We start from the raw sequence: 6970 nt of genomic DNA on the forward strand, positions 1-6970 counted from the left end.
TAAGTATAACATCAGCAAGGGATCTAGTGCCACTATACTATCGCAAATGGCGCAAGTTGAAGGCTCAATCGTCAAATGGGACGAAGCAGAAATTATTAAATCGGTACATTCACCGACATTGGCGAATTGCGCAGAAAAAATTGAAATATATAAAAGCAAATTGCATGATTCATGCATCAATTCTAGAGATTCTGAAGGGTTGCCTTCGGCCTGGAAATACTTTATCAAACGATTGGACAAATCTTAATTTATTGCGGCGATTTTAATATTTTTTCGCATAAAGTGCATTTCACTGAATTTCTATATAACGTTTTAATATTTAGTTAACCTATGCTTATTTTTTCGTATACATTTTTTGTTATTTGTAACAATAATTTTTATTTATTTTATTAGTCTGTATACATTTATATATATATTTCGCTCGTTATTTTATTTTATTTGTATTTAAATTTTTGTTCTATTTTATTTATATTCGAATGTTCTTAGCCTGACGATGGCCAACTGATTTGGCTGAAAACGTTAGCTTTACATTAAATTTTTTCTCAGCAAATTAAGGTATTTGTTTTTTGATTTATATACTATTGCTGAGTGTGTGTACATCAATTACTCATGAAAAGTTTGGAGTAGATTTCAAAATGTAAATTTAATTAGATACCCTGATGTAAAAGTACATAAAAGCCACTTAAGATACGATTGTCTGTTGTTATAAAAAATTATATTTGCTATGGTTTGCTGATTTATTGTAAACTTTATAAAAGAAATTGATAGCCAATAGCCAATCAATTTATTTCATTCACTGCCTTCCATTCCATTAAAGATTAATCTGGAATATACCATTATTGTTATTATTAATGACACTATAAAATTTTCAGAGATAATGAGTTTACGTAACCACTATTTCTATGAATAGCTTCATTTGTTCTGTAAAGCCTAGACACGAATACAGACTGAGCATGAGTTCGAATATACAAGAGGTATGTCTGAGCTGTTTCATCAGCTCTTGTTGGACGACTGCTCTTATATTTGGGTTGGACGCATTTGAAACTTGTAATTGTAAATGCTCAACAAAAGACAAAAAATTTCAAAATACCAAATTAAAGAATATGTATATTCGATTTATCGAACTGACTTTACGCGGATATACAATTCTTCTCATATGGCAAATAATCCCAGTAATCAATGAATATGCGATATGCATTGGTTGGCATGACGTATACGAAAAAAATTCCATGTTATTTAAAATAGTAATTTCTGTTATATTTATCATTTATTGTATTGGATTCGACTTCATCAAACGCTACAAATTCAATTTGAATAAGCCATTAAGAAATAAATACTTTCGATTAAAAATGATTAACGAATATAACATCTTATTACAATATGTTACTCTGGTCATTTCCTTTGTTATAATAGTAGCCATTAATTTGTATCAAATTTCGATTACTGTATTTGCCTACCCTTACATAGAAATTAAACAGAAATTTCATGGGGAAGCTCTCTTCTGTACTACATTCATCACCTTAAATGTAAGTTTTCTTATTGGTGGAATCGGTTACACCTTATTGTTAGGGGCATTGTTAATGCTGATCTCACATAAGGAATTTGAGTAATTGTCGATGGAATTGCTTTTAGTAAAAAGAAGAGATTCTGATTTATGAGAAAACGTAAACAAATTAATCATGCATCATGAAGAACTTTGGATTTTCGTGCAACAGTTCAATTCTAAGCATAATTTAATATTTGGATTTCTGTACTTTGGAATCGTTTGGTTGACAAGTTTTTTATATTATGCGTTTCTGTTCTTAGAACTTCATTATTTCATTAAATTGTTCATACTCTTTTTGATGATACTATTCACTTGCATTAGCATAATTGCTGGCTGTCTTCTGTGCTCTTTAGCATTTATGGTAATTACATTCTATATGCACTATTGACATATGCTTTAGATAGTTTATAGTTGCTTTTTCTTGCAGATGGAAAATACATTTCAAGATATCAGACAATTTGCAGGATGTGACATTGGAGAAAATCAAAAGCTAAAGGTATAAAGTTTAAATAATATTTAAACAAATATTTTCCTAATATTGACAATAATTTCAGATTTTGAACTTCATGAAAAGATTCGGAAAAGTCTCTCTCTGTCTCACAATTGGTAGATTTTTGATTATTGACAAGAGAATTCCCCTGAAGGTTGTATTATTTTCTTAATTAATTGCGGTTTTGTAACTAAAAATAAATTGAGTTAAATTTAATTTTTTCAGATGGCAAAAACGTTGCATTCAGTTTTCTCTGGTTTCAAAAAGCTAAAAAGCATTTCGAATGAAGAACAAAACTGTTCACAGATTTATAAAATTAATTTCACAGAAATGAATTTAAAAAATAAATAAATAGAACCTCTGTAGGAATGAGTATTTTTTATTAGAAAGTCTTTCTTGGCAATTCTTTCTGGTAAATAATATGTTTCTTTGCAATTATGATGTTTGTTAAATGTATTTTATAGACGAGTATAAATAAAGCATTATAGTTTATTATTGCTTAAATCATTTTTTGTCGAAAATACCGGTAAACAAATCGCTATTATTTTCGTACTTGATTTTAAAATTACGCTTCAAACTTATTTTCGCAGTGAGCCAGTAAAAGTGATAATGCAGACACTTGCCTTACTTTCAATATAGTGCTGATGATTTATTTATGGAGTTATCAAAATTAGTTAGAAATGTCAAGTATATGACGTAAGTTTCTTTCTCTAAAATTAGTATACATAAAAGAAATTCGTCAAAATACAAATAACAGCAGTAAAAAGATAAAAAGGTAACAATAAAATAAAAATATTCACATTATTAAAGATCTTTTACGATCGTATTTATAACGATGTTTATAACACAGTTTAACTCGACATTGCTTTTTGATCAATGTATGATTAAAATATATTTCCTACAATGTATTTAAACATGTACAGATATGGAAACAGAATATAACAGTAACTTAAAATGTTACAAAAACTCACAAAAATATAGTGTAGTTTCTTGGCAATATAAGACAGAAAAACGCTTGTTGAAACAGATAGTTCAGATCTCTATAGTGTTATTTATCAAGTGGAAAATAGCAGTGAAATTTGGTTGAGAGTTCGCACCTCACCAACAAGCTGGCTGCATAGAGTTATTATAATAACAGCAACCCCAAGAAAATCGTTTTTTTAGACACTCTTCTTAGGTAAAATCTCCACGTTATTTGTTGCTTTTTCTTACAATTCCGTAAATCCGTACTTTAATAATACAATGATGGAAATTTGATAGACAATAAAGTTCTGTAAATATATATATTTTTAACACATACAATACCTACTTTGTATTGTTTTTATGAAAATATTAACTTTTCAACAGTGGAGTAGTCAGACGTGGCGCTACCACTTAGTTGTGGAGAAGAAGCGTGGGAAAATTTTTAAGAATTATTCCACGTGTTTTTCTCGTTTCCGTTGCGAAGAAAATTTTGTAAACATTTATGTCTAGTAAAGAAAAAATTCTTTATTGTCACATAATTCTTTTTTTATGTGAATTTTTTTCGCGGTAATTTTTGTCTAAAATTTTTATTGAAATATATATTAAATTGTCTAATGATTATCTACCGTGTTTCCCCGAAAATAAGACATCCGCAGAAAATAAGACCTAGCACAGATTTTGCTCAATTGCGAAATATAATTCCTCCCCCTGAAAGTAAGACCTAGCCAAGTTTTTTTAGTCGTAATGGACATCGACAGATGGTTGAAAGTGGCCGTTGGCTTTTTGAAAGTACAGCCACTGATTGGTCAGCAGACAATTACGCCACACAGCATGATTTGCATAAGGCTATGGCTTGGGAATCACAGATTTGCATAACGTTACGGCTGATGATGGCTAATTGGTCGGCCGGGAATCACGCCACATGACATTTGCATAGTGCTACGGTCCAGTAAGCACTAATTGGTCAGCGAGTCCGATGTTGACGCTATAAAAAGGCGACAGTTCGACACACCGGATATACGTCATTCTCGTCTAAGTTTGACTTGGAATTATTTTGTTCAATAATAATTGTGAATTCTTCTTCCTGGAAAAAAATAAGACATTCCCTGAAAATAAGACCTAGCGCATTTTTCAGAGCAAAAATTAATATAAGACACTGTCTTATTTTCGGGGAAACACGGTATCCATTACGATTTTTTCAGAAGTTTTCAATTTATTTTCAATTTTATATAATTTTTTAAAGTTTCATGCATTTAAGTCATGGCGATTTTTTCCAACCTGCGAATGAAATTCCAAAAAATGTAATTGACAGTTAACGAATTTCATCCACGATTGTAGATGACGTAACAGTTGTTATTGTGAGATCCTGAGGGCCCTGGGCCTCATTTGTGAATTTTTATTAATATGTTTAAATTATCGACAAAATATTATTTCATTTTGTGTGAAAAAACTAGTGTTTTAGACGTGGGAAAAATAGATGACAGATGACACTTCCTTTCCACAGAAGAGAACATCCGCTGTTTTTCCCTTATCCGTTAAAAATCTCGCTCCGATGGGAAATGGTTACCCCTTATTCATCCCCCTCTCATCCGTTCTCACGAAAGAGCTAATGGACGATGATTGGACGAAATTTTGAAATAAAAGGAGAAATTAGTCAGAATTCGAGGAGTTCTCCGACCGATTTGAAAGTGTCCAGGCTCCACATACTTTCCGGGAGTTCAGCGACGAGTTCTTCGACAGATCCGAAGCATACAAACTCCACACGCAGTTTTTCCTCCTGATGGCCAACGCCCATAACGGAGTCCGATAGACTAAGTCCCGAGTCTACACTTAGAAGAAGTTATATTTTATATTTTGTGCACGAATTGATCTCCCATACGAAAGTAATAGGAACTCTATTTACAAGGTGTCCTCTACCTATACAGAAACGAAAACGGCGACAACTAACAGGTCGTATGTTTAGAATCATTTGTGAGCTCTCTCTCTCGAACGCGCATAAACCTAGAAGAGGTTTTAACCTCTAGCTTGTCGTTTTAATTGTGGTTATCGATCATTTCTATTCGTTTGTTTAGATTTATTAAATTTTACTTATGTTTATTATACAAAAATGTCTCTTAATTGGATGTCCGAATCAGATCGCAAACGCGTGTTAATCCGCGTAAATAAAATCGATTAACTGGTGTCGGGAACCTGACAATTGGGATAAAGACCTCGCAGTCTAGAATTCCCTTTACCTAAATATCACCGCCCTCCGGTCAAACAAATCTTGACATAGGATCAGATCTCTCGATCTGAAACCTGGAGAACTAGTCTCACCGACTAGCTGCCGAATAAGTGGTACAAACATTCCTCCCTCGGATTAGTACCCCCGGCTGATCTCACATTATGTTTACAACTACGACGCCTGGCGGCCATACCCCCCCGGACTGTGAAATGGGTGAAGGTCGTCTTCTGTTCATACTTTCTGTAGTAGTGACGTAATCTGACGTAATCATTTATATATATATAAATGAATGTATGTGTGTTTGTGTGTGTGTGTGTGTGTGTGTGTTTGTGTGTGAGTGTGAATGTGTGTGTGTGTCTGTCCTTCATGCATTAACACACCGTTTATCCGATTGCTGTGAAACTTTAGAAAGTTGTTTAATATACTCCCAGATCTGGCATAGTTCGATTGCCATGAAACTTTGGGAAGTTTTTTAAGACACTCCCGCGAAGGTTTCTGGCAAAGTACATTTATCCTACGATAGATGGCGCGCGTGTATACGAGCATTTTACTGTGTGTTCGATCGATTTCAAATTGTGAAGATCATTTCCCCTATCCAAATAATATCTATATACATGCATTTGTGAACTGTTATTTACGATATTTGTAATAATATTTTAAATTAACTAAATTAATTAATTAATCACTTTATTCCAACTTTTTTTTGCTAATTAGGTATTCGCTCGAACTTTGTTAAAACCTTAACTGTATCCCAAACAACAACCGAAGTTGTATGAGGAAATTCGCCTATTTTATCGATCTAGGGATCCCCTTTTCCAAATTTTAATATCAACTCAAAATAATTTAAAAAGACAAATTACAATAAAACGGTTTATTATCCAACTATCAGAAATTTCACAACATGCCAAGGAAGAGAGGAAGGAGCAATTAAATAATTAAAAATTGTAAAGGATAAAAAATATATATATAAAAACGGGGAATATCGCACTTCTGACAATCGCTACAAGTGTGTGGGCTAAATTTGGAGAATCCATGTTTCTCGCATGGACAACTGTATATGGCCAGCTCACGCATTGGAAAATCTTCTGATTTATTCGTGTACGCACCAGACGAAAAACAAAAATATCGTGTATCCACAAACACTCCAATAAATAAATAGAATTGAAACGACACTTTGAAATGTTTTCCCGATAAAAATGATAAAATGTGGTCGTATGTGGTCTTTAATGTATGCTGATAGAATGTGGTCGTATGTGGTTCTCTTCATAACAACCATATCCTTTGATTTATCCTGCCTAGTGATAACTACGTTATTGCCTCTAAGCCAGTTCTGGGTTTTTCTAATATAAGGCCATATAGGATCTCTGTCTCTTTTTTCATTCCTCATGCTTGATTTTCAATGCGACTTCCCATCTAAACATTTCTTTCTTTGTTTCGCTGAGGCCCTGTAATGCTTGCTCGATATCTGGTATGAGGCATATATCTCGATATATGCTGGGACAGCATCGATTTGCCTACATTCGTAAAGAAAGCAAGTAAATACGTCCCTAAATACGCCCCAATACCTCTAATCAAACAGGACAGACTCATACCAGACATCGAGCAAGCATTAGAGGGCCTCGGCGAAACTAAGAAAGAAATGTTTAGATGGAAGTCGCATTAAAAATCAAGCATGATGAATGTAAAAGAGACAGAGATCCTATATTGCCTTATATTAGAAAAACGCAGAACTGTCTTAGAGGCAATA

General features: G+C 33.1%; 1 long non-coding RNA gene across 1 annotated transcript in view; it reads left to right on the forward strand.

Annotated features, from left to right (window-relative positions):
* LOC111613669 overlaps positions 1-2499 on the forward strand; it is a 5953-nt gene extending 3454 nt beyond the window's left edge. The window contains exons 2-4 of the long non-coding RNA XR_002754805.1: positions 1974-2042; positions 2101-2190; positions 2262-2499. This is a non-coding gene — a long non-coding RNA (uncharacterized LOC111613669). The remainder of the gene's footprint in view (positions 1-1973; positions 2043-2100; positions 2191-2261) is intronic.
* Positions 2500-6970: the final 4471 nt, after the last annotated feature.

The sequence above is a fragment of the Centruroides sculpturatus genome, unplaced genomic scaffold (assembly GCF_000671375.1).
Source record: "Centruroides sculpturatus isolate CEXI.00-Female unplaced genomic scaffold, Cexi_2.0 scaffold1231, whole genome shotgun sequence".
Taxonomy (NCBI): Eukaryota; Metazoa; Arthropoda; class Arachnida; order Scorpiones; family Buthidae; genus Centruroides; species Centruroides sculpturatus.